This window comes from Nelumbo lutea, chromosome 4 (assembly GCF_056320005.1).
Source record: "Nelumbo lutea isolate HS-2025 chromosome 4, American lotus-T2T, whole genome shotgun sequence".
NCBI lineage: Eukaryota > Viridiplantae > Streptophyta > Magnoliopsida > Proteales > Nelumbonaceae > Nelumbo > Nelumbo lutea.
This window is the reverse complement of record NC_142687.1, coordinates 51,228,473-51,243,622: the sequence shown is the minus strand read 5'-3', so window position 1 is coordinate 51,243,622 and position 15,150 is coordinate 51,228,473. Positions and strand designations below refer to the sequence as shown.

The 15,150-nt window shown below is 45.1% G+C and overlaps 5 non-coding genes and 26 pseudogenes across 5 annotated transcripts; all 31 read right to left on the bottom strand.

The window, feature by feature from the left end:
* Window positions 1-85: 85 nt before the first annotated feature.
* On the bottom strand, window positions 86-203 carry LOC148856647 (5S ribosomal RNA; annotated as a pseudogene).
* Window positions 204-562: 359 nt separating this feature from the next.
* On the bottom strand, window positions 563-681 carry LOC148856646 (5S ribosomal RNA; annotated as a pseudogene).
* A 359-nt stretch (window positions 682-1,040) lies between these two features.
* On the bottom strand, window positions 1,041-1,158 carry LOC148856645 (5S ribosomal RNA; annotated as a pseudogene).
* A 340-nt stretch (window positions 1,159-1,498) lies between these two features.
* LOC148856644 (5S ribosomal RNA) lies at window positions 1,499-1,617 on the bottom strand (annotated as a pseudogene).
* Window positions 1,618-1,975: 358 nt separating this feature from the next.
* On the bottom strand, window positions 1,976-2,093 carry LOC148856643 (5S ribosomal RNA; annotated as a pseudogene).
* A 358-nt stretch (window positions 2,094-2,451) lies between these two features.
* LOC148856642 (5S ribosomal RNA) lies at window positions 2,452-2,569 on the bottom strand (annotated as a pseudogene).
* A 359-nt stretch (window positions 2,570-2,928) lies between these two features.
* On the bottom strand, window positions 2,929-3,047 carry LOC148856641 (5S ribosomal RNA). Its single transcript, XR_016098172.1, has one exon. It is a non-coding gene; the product is annotated as a 5S ribosomal RNA (ribosomal RNA).
* A 359-nt stretch (window positions 3,048-3,406) lies between these two features.
* Window positions 3,407-3,524, bottom strand: LOC148856640 (5S ribosomal RNA; annotated as a pseudogene).
* Window positions 3,525-3,864: 340 nt separating this feature from the next.
* On the bottom strand, window positions 3,865-3,983 carry LOC148856639 (5S ribosomal RNA; annotated as a pseudogene).
* A 358-nt stretch (window positions 3,984-4,341) lies between these two features.
* Window positions 4,342-4,459, bottom strand: LOC148856638 (5S ribosomal RNA; annotated as a pseudogene).
* Window positions 4,460-4,818: 359 nt separating this feature from the next.
* On the bottom strand, window positions 4,819-4,937 carry LOC148856637 (5S ribosomal RNA). Its single transcript, XR_016098171.1, has one exon. It is a non-coding gene; the product is annotated as a 5S ribosomal RNA (ribosomal RNA).
* Window positions 4,938-5,296: 359 nt separating this feature from the next.
* On the bottom strand, window positions 5,297-5,414 carry LOC148856636 (5S ribosomal RNA; annotated as a pseudogene).
* A 340-nt stretch (window positions 5,415-5,754) lies between these two features.
* On the bottom strand, window positions 5,755-5,873 carry LOC148856635 (5S ribosomal RNA; annotated as a pseudogene).
* A 358-nt stretch (window positions 5,874-6,231) lies between these two features.
* Window positions 6,232-6,349, bottom strand: LOC148856634 (5S ribosomal RNA; annotated as a pseudogene).
* A 358-nt stretch (window positions 6,350-6,707) lies between these two features.
* On the bottom strand, window positions 6,708-6,825 carry LOC148856633 (5S ribosomal RNA; annotated as a pseudogene).
* Window positions 6,826-7,184: 359 nt separating this feature from the next.
* LOC148856632 (5S ribosomal RNA) lies at window positions 7,185-7,303 on the bottom strand. The gene has a single exon (XR_016098170.1). It is a non-coding gene; the product is annotated as a 5S ribosomal RNA (ribosomal RNA).
* A 359-nt stretch (window positions 7,304-7,662) lies between these two features.
* LOC148856631 (5S ribosomal RNA) lies at window positions 7,663-7,780 on the bottom strand (annotated as a pseudogene).
* A 340-nt stretch (window positions 7,781-8,120) lies between these two features.
* LOC148856630 (5S ribosomal RNA) lies at window positions 8,121-8,239 on the bottom strand (annotated as a pseudogene).
* Window positions 8,240-8,597: 358 nt separating this feature from the next.
* LOC148856629 (5S ribosomal RNA) lies at window positions 8,598-8,715 on the bottom strand (annotated as a pseudogene).
* A 358-nt stretch (window positions 8,716-9,073) lies between these two features.
* Window positions 9,074-9,191, bottom strand: LOC148856628 (5S ribosomal RNA; annotated as a pseudogene).
* Window positions 9,192-9,550: 359 nt separating this feature from the next.
* Window positions 9,551-9,669, bottom strand: LOC148856627 (5S ribosomal RNA). Its single transcript, XR_016098168.1, has one exon. It is a non-coding gene; the product is annotated as a 5S ribosomal RNA (ribosomal RNA).
* A 359-nt stretch (window positions 9,670-10,028) lies between these two features.
* On the bottom strand, window positions 10,029-10,146 carry LOC148856626 (5S ribosomal RNA; annotated as a pseudogene).
* Window positions 10,147-10,982: 836 nt separating this feature from the next.
* On the bottom strand, window positions 10,983-11,100 carry LOC148856625 (5S ribosomal RNA; annotated as a pseudogene).
* Window positions 11,101-11,458: 358 nt separating this feature from the next.
* LOC148856624 (5S ribosomal RNA) lies at window positions 11,459-11,576 on the bottom strand (annotated as a pseudogene).
* A 359-nt stretch (window positions 11,577-11,935) lies between these two features.
* On the bottom strand, window positions 11,936-12,054 carry LOC148856623 (5S ribosomal RNA; annotated as a pseudogene).
* A 358-nt stretch (window positions 12,055-12,412) lies between these two features.
* On the bottom strand, window positions 12,413-12,530 carry LOC148856622 (5S ribosomal RNA; annotated as a pseudogene).
* A 359-nt stretch (window positions 12,531-12,889) lies between these two features.
* Window positions 12,890-13,008, bottom strand: LOC148856621 (5S ribosomal RNA). The gene has a single exon (XR_016098167.1). It is a non-coding gene; the product is annotated as a 5S ribosomal RNA (ribosomal RNA).
* A 359-nt stretch (window positions 13,009-13,367) lies between these two features.
* LOC148856620 (5S ribosomal RNA) lies at window positions 13,368-13,485 on the bottom strand (annotated as a pseudogene).
* Window positions 13,486-13,844: 359 nt separating this feature from the next.
* Window positions 13,845-13,962, bottom strand: LOC148856619 (5S ribosomal RNA; annotated as a pseudogene).
* A 359-nt stretch (window positions 13,963-14,321) lies between these two features.
* On the bottom strand, window positions 14,322-14,439 carry LOC148856618 (5S ribosomal RNA; annotated as a pseudogene).
* Window positions 14,440-14,797: 358 nt separating this feature from the next.
* LOC148856617 (5S ribosomal RNA) lies at window positions 14,798-14,915 on the bottom strand (annotated as a pseudogene).
* Between the last annotated feature and the right edge of the window lie 235 nt (window positions 14,916-15,150).

Sequence of the window (15,150 nt, the reverse complement as noted above, 5' to 3'; positions counted from 1 at the left end):
TCCGGCGCGTTGTTTCCAGTTGTCTCGCCGAAACGACATATGGAATTTGCAAATAGTATATCAAAAAGAAAATATTAATAAAATTGGGGTGCAACACGAGGACTTCCTAGGAGGTCACCAATCTTAGTACTACTCTCGCCAAGAACGCTTAACTTCGGAGTTCAAATGGGATCCGATGCATTAGTGCTTGTATGATCGCACCCATTTTCTTCTTGCTCGCTTAAATCTTTATGCACTCACTATTTTGCTCCCCTCCATTAATTCTTTCAGACTTGAAAAAACGGTGTATGCAACTTTCCTCCCTTGGTACCCGTGCACAAGCTCCCACGTGAGCGGAGTTATTCCTTTCCAGATCTGCCACAGCCCCGGATAGATGCAATAATATCGCGGGGCCAACAATCCACGACGAACGCCCAAATCCCGGTTTTGCACCGTTCCCATTTAGTAATGACGATCGAACCGTAAATGCTCCGAGTATCCGGCGCGTTGTTTCCAATTGTCTCGCCGAAACGACATATGGAATCTGAAAATAGTATATGAAAAATAAAATATTAATAAAATTGGGGTGCAACACGAGGATTTCCTAGGAGTTCACCAATCCTAGTACTACTCTCGCCCAAACACGCTTAACTTCGGAGTTCTGATGGGATCCGGTGTATTAGTGCTGGTATGATCGCACCCATTTGCTTCTTGCTCGCTTAAGTCTTTATGCACTCACTATCTTGCTCCCCTCCATTAATTCTTTCGGACTTGAAAAAATGGTGTATGCAACTTTCCTCCCTTGGTAACCGTGCACAAACTCCCACGTGAGCGGAGTTATTCCTTTCCAGATCTGCCGAAGCCCCGGATAGATGCAATAATATCATGGGGCCCACAATGCACGACGATTGCCAAAAGCCCGGTTTTTCACCATTCCCATTCAGTAATGACGATCGTGCCGCAAATGGTCCGAGTATCCGGCGTGTTGTTTCTAGTTGTCTCGCCGAAACGACATATGGAATTTGCAAATAGTATATCAAAAATAAAATATTAATAAAATTGGGGTGCAACACGAGGACTTCCTAGGAGGTCACCAATCTTAGTACTACTCTCGCCAAGAACGCTTAACTTCGGAGTTCAAATGGGATCCGATGCATTAGTGCTTGTATGATCGCACCCATTTTCTTCTTGCTCGCATAAATATTTATGCACTCACTATTTTGCTCCCCTCCATTAATTTTTTCCAACTTGAAAAAACGGTGTATGCAACTTTCCTCCCTTGGTAACCGTGCACAAGCTTCCACGTGAGTGGAGTTATTCCTTTGTAGATCTGCCGTAGCCCCAGATAGATGCAATAATATCATGGGGCCCACATTGCACGACGATTGCCAAAAGCCCGGTTTTGCACCGTTCCCATTCAGTAATGACGATCGTGCCGCAAATGGTCCGAGTATCCGGCGTGTTGTTTCTAATTGTATCGCCGAAACGACATATGGAATTTGAAAATTTTAATAAAATTGGGGTGCAACACGAGGATTTCCTAGGAGTTCACCAATCCTAGTACTACTCTCGCCCAAGCACGCTTAACTTCGGAGTTTTGATGGGATCCGGTGTATTAGAGCTGGTATGATCGCACCCGATTGCTTATTGCTCGCTTAAATCTTTATGCACTCACTATCATGCTCCCCTCCATTAATTCTTCAGATTTGAAAAAATGGTGTATGCAACTTTCCTCCCTTGGTACCCGTGCACAAGCTCCCACGTGAGCGGAGTTATTCATTTCCAGATCTGCCGCAGCCCCGGATAGATGCAATACTATCGCAGGGCCCACAATGCACGACGAACACCAAAAGCCCGGTTTTGCACCGTTCCCATTCAATAATGACGAACGAACCGCAAATGGTGCGAGTATCCGGCGCGTTGTTTCCAGTTGTCTCGCCGAAACGACATATGGAATTTGCAAATAGTATATCAAAAATAAAATATTAATAAAATTGGGGTGCAACACGAGGACTTCCTAGGAGTTCACCAATCTTAGTACTACTCTCGCCAAGAACGCTTAACTTCGGAGTTCAAATGGGATCCGATGCATTAGTGCTTGTATGATCGCACCCATTTTCTTCTTGCACGCTTAAATCTTTATGCACTCACTATTTTGCTCCCCTCCATTAATTCTTTCAGACTTGAAAAAATGGTGTATGCAACTTTCCTCCCTTGGTACCCGTGCACAAGCTCCCACGTGAGCGGAGTTATTCATTTCCAGATCTGCCGCAGCCCCGGATAGATGCAATAATATCGCGGGGCCCACAATGCACGACGAACGCCCAAATCCCAGTTTGCACCGTTACCATTCAGTAATGACGATCGAACCGTAAATGCTCCGAGTATCCGGCGCGTTGTTTCCAGTTGTCTCGCCGAAACGACATATGGAATTTGCAAATAGTATATCAAAAAGAAAATATTAATAAAATTGGGGTGCAACACGAGGACTTCCTAGGAGGTCACCAATCTTAGTACTACTCTCGCCAAGAACGCTTAACTTCGGAGTTCAAATGGGATCCGATGCATTAGTGCTTGTATGATCGCACCCATTTTCTTCTTGCTCGCTTAAATCTTTATGCACTCACTATTTTGCTCCCCTCCATTAATTCTTTCAGACTTGAAAAAACGGTGTATGCAACTTTCCTCCCTTGGTACCCGTGCACAAGCTCCCACGTGAGCGGAGTTATTCCTTTCCAGATCTGCCACAGCCCCGGATAGATGCAATAATATCGCGGGGCCAACAATCCACGACGAACGCCCAAATCCCGGTTTTGCACCGTTCCCATTTAGTAATGACGATCGAACCATAAATGCTCCGAGTATCCGGCGCGTTGTTTCCAATTGTCTCGCCGAAACGACATATGGAATCTGAAAATAGTATATCAAAAATAAAATATTAATAAAATTGGGGTGCAACACGAGGATTTCCTAGGAGTTCACCAATCCTAGTACTACTCTCGCCCAAGCACGCTTAACTTCGGAGTTCTGATGGGATCCGGTGTATTAGTGCTGGTATGATCGCACCCATTTGCTTCTTGCTCGCTTAAATCTTTATGCACTAACTATCTTGCTCCCCTCCATTAATTCTTTCGGGCTTGAAAAAATGGTGTATGCAACTTTCCTCCCTTGGTAACCGTGCACAAACTCCCACGTGAGCGGAGTTATTCCTTTCCAGATCTGCCGCAGCCCCGGATAGATGCAATAATATCATGGGGCCCACAATGCACGACGATTGCCAAAAGCCCGGTTTTGCACCATTCCCATTCAGTAATGACGATCGTGCCGCAAATGGTCCGAGTATCCGGCGTGTTGTTTCTAGTTGTCTCGCCGAAACGACATATGGAATTTGCAAATAGTATATCAAAAATAAAATATTAATAAAATTGGGGTGCAACACGAGGACTTCCTAGGAGGTCACCAATCTTAGTACTACTCTCGCCAAGAACGCTTAACTTCGGAGTTCAAATGGGATCCGATGCATTAGTGCTTGTATGATCGCACCCATTTTCTTCTTGCTCGCATAAATCTTTATGCACTCACTATTTTGCTCCCCTCCATTAATTTTTTCAAACTTGAAAAAACGGTGTATGCAACTTTCCTCCCTTGGTAACCGTGCACAAGCTTCCACGTGAGTGGAGTTATTCCTTTGTAGATCTGCCGTAGCCCCAGATAGATGCAATAATATCATGGGGCCCACAATGCACGACGATTGCCAAAAGCCCGGTTTTGCACCGTTCCCATTCAGTAATGACGATCGTGCCGCAAATGGTCCGAGTATCCGGCGTGTTGTTTCTAGTTGTATCGCCGAAACGACATATGGAATTTGAAAATTTTAATAAAATTGGGGTGCAACACGAGGATTTCCTAGGAGTTCACCAATCCTAGTACTACTCTCGCCCAAGCACGCTTAACTTCGGAGTTTTGATGGGATCCGGTGTATTAGAGCTGGTATGATCGCACCCGATTGCTTATTGCTCGCTTAAATCTTTATGCACTCACTATCATGCTCCCCTCCATTAATTCTTCAGATTTGAAAAAATGGTGTATGCAACTTTCCTCCCTTGGTACCCGTGCACAAGCTCCCACGTGAGCGGAGTTATTCATTTCCAGATCTGCCGCAGCCCCGGATAGATGCAATACTATCGCAGGGCCCACAATGCACGACGAACACCAAAAGCCCGGTTTTGCACCGTTCCCATTCAATAATGACGAACGAACCGCAAATGGTGCGAGTATCCGGCGCGTTGTTTCCAGTTGTCTCGCCGAAACGACATATGGAATTTGCAAATAGTATATCAAAAAGAAAATATTAATAAAATTGGGGTGCAACACGAGGACTTCCTAGGAGGTCACCAATCTTAGTACTACTCTCGCCAAGAACGCTTAACTTCGGAGTTCAAATGGGATCCGATGCATTAGTGCTTGTATGATCGCACCCATTTTCTTCTTGCTCGCTTAAATCTTTATGCACTCACTATTTTGCTCCCCTCCATTAATTCTTTCAGACTTGAAAAAACGGTGTATGCAACTTTCCTCCCTTGGTACCCGTGCACAAGCTCCCACGTGAGCGGAGTTATTCCTTTCCAGATCTGCCACAGCCCCGGATAGATGCAATAATATCGCGGGGCCAACAATCCACGACGAACGCCCAAATCCCGGTTTTGCACCGTTCCCATTTAGTAATGACGATCGAACCATAAATGCTCCGAGTATCCGGCGCGTTGTTTCCAATTGTCTCGCCGAAACGACATATGGAATCTGAAAATAGTATATCAAAAATAAAATATTAATAAAATTGGGGTGCAACACGAGGATTTCCTAGGAGTTCACCAATCCTAGTACTACTCTCGCCCAAGCACGCTTAACTTCGGAGTTCTGATGGGATCCGGTGTATTAGTGCTGGTATGATCGCACCCATTTGCTTCTTGCTCGCTTAAATCTTTATGCACTAACTATCTTGCTCCCCTCCATTAATTCTTTCGGACTTGAAAAAATGGTGTATGCAACTTTCCTCCCTTGGTAACCGTGCACAAACTCCCACGTGAGCGGAGTTATTCCTTTCCAGATCTGCCGCAGCCCCGGATAGATGCAATAATATCATGGGGCCCACAATGCACGACGATTGCCAAAAGCCCGGTTTTGCACCATTCCCATTCAGTAATGACGATCGTGCCGCAAATGGTCCGAGTATCCGGCGTGTTGTTTCTAGTTGTCTCGCCGAAACGACATATGGAATTTGCAAATAGTATATCAAAAATAAAATATTAATAAAATTGGGGTGCAACACGAGGACTTCCTAGGAGGTCACCAATCTTAGTACTACTCTCGCCAAGAACGCTTAACTTCGGAGTTCAAATGGGATCCGATGCATTAGTGCTTGTATGATCGCACCCATTTTCTTCTTGCTCGCATAAATCTTTATGCACTCACTATTTTGCTCCCCTCCATTAATTTTTTCAAACTTGAAAAAACGGTGTATGCAACTTTCCTCCCTTGGTAACCGTGCACAAGCTTCCACGTGAGTGGAGTTATTCCTTTGTAGATCTGCCGTAGCCCCAGATAGATGCAATAATATCATGGGGCCCACAATGCACGACGATTGCCAAAAGCCCGGTTTTGCACCGTTCCCATTCAGTAATGACGATCGTGCCGCAAATGGTCCGAGTATCCGGCGTGTTGTTTCTAGTTGTATCGCCGAAACGACATATGGAATTTGAAAATTTTAATAAAATTGGGGTGCAACACGAGGATTTCCTAGGAGTTCACCAATCCTAGTACTACTCTCGCCCAAGCACGCTTAACTTCGGAGTTTTGATGGGATCCGGTGTATTAGAGCTGGTATGATCGCACCCGATTGCTTATTGCTCGCTTAAATCTTTATGCACTCACTATCATGCTCCCCTCCATTAATTCTTCAGATTTGAAAAAATGGTGTATGCAACTTTCCTCCCTTGGTACCCGTGCACAAGCTCCCACGTGAGCGGAGTTATTCATTTCCAGATCTGCCGCAGCCCCGGATAGATGCAATACTATCGCAGGGCCCACAATGCACGACGAACACCAAAAGCCCGGTTTTGCACCGTTCCCATTCAATAATGACGAACGAACCGCAAATGGTGCGAGTATCCGGCGCGTTGTTTCCAGTTGTCTCGCCGAAACGACATATGGAATTTGCAAATAGTATATCAAAAATAAAATATTAATAAAATTGGGGTGCAACACGAGGACTTCCTAGGAGGTCACCAATCTTAGTACTACTCTCGCCAAGAACGCTTAACTTCGGAGTTCAAATGGGATCCGATGCATTAGTGCTTGTATGATCGCACCCATTTTCTTCTTGCACGCTTAAATCTTTATGCACTCACTATTTTGCTCCCCTCCATTAATTCTTTCAGACTTGAAAAAATGGTGTTTGCAACTTTCCTCCCTTGGTACCCGTGCACAAGCTCCCACGTGAGCGGAGTTATTCATTTCCAGATCTGCCGCAGCCCCGGATAGATGCAATAATATCGCGGGGCCCACAATCCACGACGAACGCCCAAATCCCAGTTTGCACCGTTACCATTCAGTAATGACGATCGAACCGTAAATGCTCCGAGTATCCGGCGCGTTGTTTCCAGTTGTCTCGCCGAAACGACATATGGAATTTGCAAATAGTATATCAAAAAGAAAATATTAATAAAATTGGGGTGCAACACGAGGACTTCCTAGGAGGTCACCAATCTTAGTACTACTCTCGCCAAGAACGCTTAACTTCGGAGTTCAAATGGGATCCGATGCATTAGTGCTTGTATGATCGCACCCATTTTCTTCTTGCTCGCTTAAATCTTTATGCACTCACTATTTTGCTCCCCTCCATTAATTCTTTCAGACTTGAAAAAACGGTGTATGCAACTTTCCTCCCTTGGTACCCGTGCACAAGCTCCCACGTGAGCGGAGTTATTCCTTTCCAGATCTGCCACAGCCCCGGATAGATGCAATAATATCGCGGGGCCAACAATCCACGACGAACGCCCAAATCCCGGTTTTGCACCGTTCCCATTTAGTAATGACGATCGAACCATAAATGCTCCGAGTATCCGGCGCGTTGTTTCCAATTGTCTCGCCGAAACGACATATGGAATCTGAAAATAGTATATCAAAAATAAAATATTAATAAAATTGGGGTGCAACACGAGGATTTCCTAGGAGTTCACCAATCCTAGTACTACTCTCGCCCAAGCACGCTTAACTTCGGAGTTCTGATGGGATCCGGTGTATTAGTGCTGGTATGATCGCACCCATTTGCTTCTTGCTCGCTTAAATCTTTATGCACTAACTATCTTGCTCCCCTCCATTAATTCTTTCGGGCTTGAAAAAATGGTGTATGCAACTTTCCTCCCTTGGTAACCGTGCACAAACTCCCACGTGAGCGGAGTTATTCCTTTCCAGATCTGCCGCAGCCCCGGATAGATGCAATAATATCATGGGGCCCACAATGCACGACGATTGCCAAAAGCCCGGTTTTGCACCATTCCCATTCAGTAATGACGATCGTGCCGCAAATGGTCCGAGTATCCGGCGTGTTGTTTCTAGTTGTCTCGCCGAAACGACATATGGAATTTGCAAATAGTATATCAAAAATAAAATATTAATAAAATTGGGGTGCAACACGAGGACTTCCTAGGAGGTCACCAATCTTAGTACTACTCTCGCCAAGAACGCTTAACTTCGGAGTTCAAATGGGATCCGATGCATTAGTGCTTGTATGATCGCACCCATTTTCTTCTTGCTCGCATAAATCTTTATGCACTCACTATTTTGCTCCCCTCCATTAATTTTTTCAAACTTGAAAAAACGGTGTATGCAACTTTCCTCCCTTGGTAACCGTGCACAAGCTTCCACGTGAGTGGAGTTATTCCTTTGTAGATCTGCCGTAGCCCCAGATAGATGCAATAATATCATGGGGCCCACAATGCACGACGATTGCCAAAAGCCCGGTTTTGCACCGTTCCCATTCAGTAATGACGATCGTGCCGCAAATGGTCCGAGTATCCGGCGTGTTGTTTCTAGTTGTATCGCCGAAACGACATATGGAATTTGAAAATTTTAATAAAATTGGGGTGCAACACGAGGATTTCCTAGGAGTTCACCAATCCTAGTACTACTCTCGCCCAAGCACGCTTAACTTCGGAGTTTTGATGGGATCCGGTGTATTAGAGCTGGTATGATCGCACCCGATTGCTTATTGCTCGCTTAAATCTTTATGCACTCACTATCATGCTCCCCTCCATTAATTCTTCAGATTTGAAAAAATGGTGTATGCAACTTTCCTCCCTTGGTACCCGTGCACAAGCTCCCACGTGAGCGGAGTTATTCATTTCCAGATCTGCCGCAGCCCCGGATAGATGCAATACTATCGCAGGGCCCACAATGCACGACGAACACCAAAAGCCCGGTTTTGCACCGTTCCCATTCAATAATGACGAACGAACCGCAAATGGTGCGAGTATCCGGCGCGTTGTTTCCAGTTGTCTCGCCGAAACGACATATGGAATTTGCAAATAGTATATCAAAAATAAAATATTAATAAAATTGGGGTGCAACACGAGGACTTCCTAGGAGGTCACCAATCTTAGTACTACTCTCGCCAAGAACGCTTAACTTCGGAGTTCAAATGGGATCCGATGCATTAGTGCTTGTATGATCGCACCCATTTTCTTCTTGCACGCTTAAATCTTTATGCACTCACTATTTTGCTCCCCTCCATTAATTCTTTCAGACTTGAAAAAATGGTGTATGCAACTTTCCTCCCTTGGTACCCGTGCACAAGCTCCCACGTGAGCGGAGTTATTCATTTCCAGATCTGCCGCACCCCCGGATAGATGCAATAATATCACGGGGCCCACAATCCACGACGAACGCCCAAATCCCAGTTTGCACCGTTACCTTTCAGTAATGACGATCGAACCGTAAATGCTCCGAGTATCCGGCGCGTTGTTTCCAGTTGTCTCGCCGAAACGACATATCGAATTTGCAAATAGTATATCAAAAAGAAAATATTAATAAAATTGGGGTGCAACACGAGGACTTCCTAGGAGGTCACCAATCTTAGTACTACTCTCGCCAAGAACGCTTAACTTCGGAGTTCAAATGGGATCCGATGCATTAGTGCTTGTATGATCGCACCCATTTTCTTCTTGCTCGCTTAAATCTTTATGCACTCACTATTTTGCTCCCCTCCATTAATTCTTTCAGACTTGAAAAAACGGTGTATGCAACTTTCCTCCCTTGGTACCCGTGCACAAGCTCCCACGTGAGCGGAGTTATTCCTTTCCAGATCTGCCACAGCCCCGGATAGATGCAATAATATCGCGGGGCCAACAATCCACGACGAACGCCCAAATCCCGGTTTTGCACCGTTCCCATTTAGTAATGACGATCGAACCATAAATGCTCCGAGTATCCGGCGCGTTGTTTCCAATTGTCTCGCCGAAACGACATATGGAATCTGAAAATAGTATATCAAAAATAAAATATTAATAAAATTGGGGTGCAACACGAGGATTTCCTAGGAGTTCACCAATCCTAGTACTACTCTCGCCCAAGCACGCTTAACTTCGGAGTTCTGATGGGATCCGGTGTATTAGTGCTGGTATGATCGCACCCATTTGCTTCTTGCTCGCTTAAATCTTTATGCACTAACTATCTTGCTCCCCTCCATTAATTCTTTCGGGCTTGAAAAAATGGTGTATGCAACTTTCCTCCCTTGGTAACCGTGCACAAACTCCCACGTGAGCGGAGTTATTCCTTTCCAGATCTGCCGCAGCCCCGGATAGATGCAATAATATCATGGGGCCCACAATGCACGACGATTGCCAAAAGCCCGGTTTTGCACCATTCCCATTCAGTAATGACGATCGTGCCGCAAATGGTCCGAGTATCCGGCGTGTTGTTTCTAGTTGTCTCGCCGAAACGACATATGGAATTTGCAAATAGTATATCAAAAATAAAATATTAATAAAATTGGGGTGCAACACGAGGACTTCCTAGGAGGTCACCAATCTTAGTACTACTCTCGCCAAGAACGCTTAACTTCGGAGTTCAAATGGGATCCGATGCATTAGTGCTTGTATGATCGCACCCATTTTCTTCTTGCTCGCTTAAATCTTTATGCACTCACTATTTTGCTCCCCTCCATTAATTTTTTCAAACTTGAAAAAACGGTGTATGCAACTTTCCTCCCTTGGTAACCGTGCACAAGCTTCTACGTGAGTGGAGTTATTCCTTTGTAGATCTGCCGTAGCCCCAGATAGATGCAATAATATCATGGGGCCCACAATGCACGACGATTGCCAAAAGCCCGGTTTTGCACCGTTCCCATTCAGTAATGACGATCGTGCCGCAAATTGTCCGAGTATCCGGCGTGTTGTTTCTAGTTGTATCGCCGAAATGACATATGGAATTTGCAAATAGTATATCAAAAATAAAATATTAATAAAATTGGGGTGCAACACGAGGACTTCGTAGGAGGTCACCAATCTTAGTACTACTCTCGCCAAGAACGCTTAATTTCGGAGTTCAAATGGCATCCGATGCATTAGTGCTTGTATGATCGCACCCATTTTCTTCTTGCACGCTTAAATCTTTATGCACTCACTATTTTGCTCCCCTTCATTAATTCTTTCAGACTTGATAAAACGGTGTATGCAACATTCCTCCCTTGGTACCCGTGCACAAGCTCCCATGTGGGCGGAGTTATTCATTTCCAAATCTGCCGCAGCCCCGGATAGATGCAATACTATCGCAGGGCCCACAATGCACGACGAACACCAAAAGCCCGGTTTTGCACCGTTCCCATTCAATAATGACGAACGAACCGCAAATGGTGCGAGTATCCGGCGCGTTGTTTCCAGTTGTCTCGCCGAAACGACATATGGAATTTGCAAATAGTATATCAAAAATAAAATATTAATAAAATTGGGGTGCAACACGAGGACTTCCTAGGAGGTCACCAATCTTAGTACTACTCTCGCCAAGAACGCTTAACTTCGGAGTTCAAATGGGATCCGATGCATTAGTGCTTGTATGATCGCACCCATTTTCTTCTTGCACGCTTAAATCTTTATGCACTCACTATTTTGCTCCCCTCCATTAATTCTTTCAGACATGAAAAAATGGTGTATGCAACTTTCCTCCCTTGGTACCCGTGCACAAGCTCCCACGTGAGCGGAGTTATTAATTTCCAGATCTGCCGCAGCCCCGGATAGATGCAATAATATCGCGGGGCCCACAATCCACGACGAACGCCCAAATCCCAGTTTGCACCGTTACCATTCAGTAATGACGATCGAACCGTAAATGCTCCGAGTATCCGGCGCGTTGTTTCCAGTTGTCTCGCCGAAACGACATATGGAATTTGAAAATAGTATATCCAAAATAAAATATTAATAAAATTGGGGTGCAACACGAGGACTTCCTAGGAGGTCACCAATCCTAGTACTACTCTCGCCAAGAACGCTTAACTTCGGAGTTCAAATGGGATCCGATGCATTAGTGCTTGTATGATCGCACCCATTTTCTTCTTGCTCGCTTAAATCTTTATGCACTCACTATTTTTCTCCCCTCCATTAATTCTTTCAGACTTGAAAAAATGGTGTATGCAACTTTCCTCCCTTTGTACCCATGCACAAGCTCCCACGTGAGCGGAGTTATTCATTTCCAGATCTGCCGCAGCCCCGGATAGATGCAATATTATCGCGGGGCCCACAATCCACGACGAATGCCCAAATCCCGGTTTTGCACCGTTCCCATTCAGTAATGACGATCAAACCATAAATGCTCCGAGTATCCGGCGCGTTGTTTCCAGTTGTCTCGCCGAAACGACATATGGAATTTGAAAATAGTATATCAAAAATAAAATTTTAATAAAATTGGGGTGCAACACGAGGACTTTCTAGGAGTTCACCAATCCTAGTACTACTCTCGCCCATGCACGCTTAACTTCGGAGTTCTGAAGGGATCCGGTGTATTAGTGCTGGTATGATCGCACCCGATTGCTTCTTGCTCGCTTAAATCCTTATGCACTCACTATCATCCTCCCCTCCATTAATTCTTCAGACTTGAAAAAATGGTGTATGCAACTTTCCTCCCTTGGTACCCGTGCACAAGCTCCCACGTGAGCGGAGTTGTTCATTTCCAGATCTGCCGCAGCCCCGGATAGATGCAATACTATCGCGGGGCCCACAATGCACGACGAACACCCAAAGCCCGGTTTTGCACCGTTCCCATTCAATAGTGACGATCGAACCGCAAATGCTCCGAGTATCCGGCGCGTTGTTTCCAGTTGTCTCGCCGAAACGACATATGGAATTTGCAAATAGTATATCAAAAAGAAATTATTAATAAAATTGGGGTGCAACACGAGGACTTCCTAGGAGGTCACCAATCTTAGTACTACTCTCGCCAAGAACGCTTAACTTCGGAGTTCAAATGGGATCCGATGCATTAGTGCTTGTATGATCGCACCCATTTTCTTCTTGCTCGCTTAAATCTTTATGCACTCACTATTTTGCTCCCCTCCATTAATTCTTTCAGACTTGAAAAAATGGTGTACGCAACTTTCCTCCCTTGGTACCCGTGCACAAGCTCCCACGTGAGCGGAGTTATTCCTTTCCAGATCTGCCACAGCCCCGGATAGATGCAATAATATCACGGGGCCAACAATCCACGACGAACGCCCAAATCCCGGTTTTGCACCGTTCCCATTTAGTAATGACGATCGAACCATAAATGCTCCGAGTATCCGGCGCGTTGTTTCCAATTGTCTCGCCGAAACGACATATGGAATCTGAAAATAGTATATCAAAAATAAAATATTAATAAAATTGGGGTGCAACACGAGGATTTCCTAGGAGTTCACCAATCCTAGTACTACTCTCGCCCAAGCACGCTTAACTTCGGAGTTCTGATGGGATCCGGTGTATTAGTGCTGGTATGATCGCACCCATTTGCTTCTTGCTCGCTTAAATCTTTATGCACTCATTATCTTGCTCCCCTCCATTAATTCTTTCGGACTTGAAAAAATGGTGTATGCAACTTTCCTCCCTTGGTAACCGTGCACAAACTCCCACGTGAGCGGAGTTATTCCTTTCCAGATCTGCCGCAGCCCCGGATAGATGCAATAATATCATGGGGCCCACAATGCACGACGATTGCCAAAAGCCCGGTTTTGCACCATTCCCATTCAGTAATGACGATCGTGCCGCAAATGGTCCGAGTATCCGGCGTGTTGTTTCTAGTTGTCTCGCCGAAACGACATATGGAATTTGCAAATAGTATATCAAAAATAAAATATTAATAAAATTGGGGTGCAACACGAGGACTTCCTAGGAGGTCACCAATCTTAGTACTACTCTCGCCAAGAACGCTTAACTTCGGAGTTCAAATGGGATCCGATGCATTAGTGCTTGTATGATCGCACCCATTTTCTTCTTGCTCGCTTAAATCTTTATGCAGTCACTATTTTGCTCCCCTCCATTAATTTTTTCAAACTTGAAAAAACGGTGTATGCAACTTTCCTCCCTTGGTAACCGTGCACAAGCTTCCACGTGAGTGGAGTTATTCCTTTGTAGATCTGCCGTAGCCCCAGATAGATGCAATAATATCATGGGGCCCACAATGCACGACGATTGCCAAAAGCCCGGTTTTGCACCGTTCCCATTCAGTAATGACGATCGTGCCGCAAATTGTCCGAGTATCCGGCGTGTTGTTTCTAGTTGTATCGCCGAAATGACATATGGAATTTGCAAATAGTATATCAAAAATAAAATATTAATAAAATTGGGGTGCAACACGAGGACTTCGTAGGAGGTCACCAATCTTAGTACTACTCTCGCCAAGAACGCTTAATTTCGGAGTTCAAATGGGATCCGATGCATTAGTGCTTGTATGATCGCACCCATTTTCTTCTTGCACGCTTAAATCTTTATGCACTCACTATTTTGCTCCCCTCCATTAATTCTTTCAGACTTGAAAAAACGGTGTATGCAACATTCCTCCCTTGGTACCCGGGCACAAGCTCCCATGTGAGCGGAGTTATTCATTTCCAGATCTGCCGCAGCCCCGGATAGATGCAATACTATCGCAGGGCCCACAATGCACGACGAACACCAAAAGCCCGGTTTTGCACCGTTCCCATTCAATAATGACGAACGAACCGCAAATGGTGCGAGTATCCGGCGCGTCGTTTCCAGTTGTCTCGCCGAAACGACATATGGAATTTGCAAATAGTATATCAAAAATAAAATATTAATAAAATTGGGGTGCAACACTAGGACATCCTAGGAGGTCACCAATCTTAGTACTACTCTCGCCAAGAACGCTTAACTTCGGAGTTCAAATGGGATCCGATGCATTAGTGCTTGTATGATCGCACCCATTTTCTTCTTGCACGCTTAAATCTTTATGCACTCACAATTTTGCTCCCCTCCATTAATTCTTTCAGACTTGAAAAAATGGTGTATGCAACTTTCCTCCCTTGGTACCCGTGCACAAGCTCCCACGTGAGCGGAGTTATTCATTTCCAGATCTGCCGCAGCCCCGGATACATGCAATAATATCGCGGGGCCCACAATCCACGATGAACGCCCAAATCCCAGTTTGCACCGTTACCATTCAGTAATGACGGTCGAACCGTAAATGCTCCGAGTATCCAGCGCGTTGTTTCCAGTTGTCTCGCCGAAACGACATATGGAATTTGAAAATAGTATATCAAAAATAAAATGTTAATAAAATTGGGGTGCAACACGAGGACATCCTAGGAGGTCACCAATCCTAGTACTACTCTCGCCAAGAACGCTTAACTTCGGAGTTCAAATGGGATCCGATGCATTAGTGCTTGTATGATCGCACCCATCTTCTTCTTGCTCGCTTAAATCTTTATGCACTCACTATTTTTCTCCCCTCCATTAATTCTTTCAGACTTGAAAAAACGGTGTATGCAACTTTCCTCCCTTGGTACCCGTGCACAAGCTCCCACGTGAAAGGAGTTATTCATTTCCAGATCTGCCGCAGCCCCGGATAGATGCAATAATATCTCGGGGCCCACAATCCACGACGAATGCCCAAATCCCGGTTTTGCACCGTTCC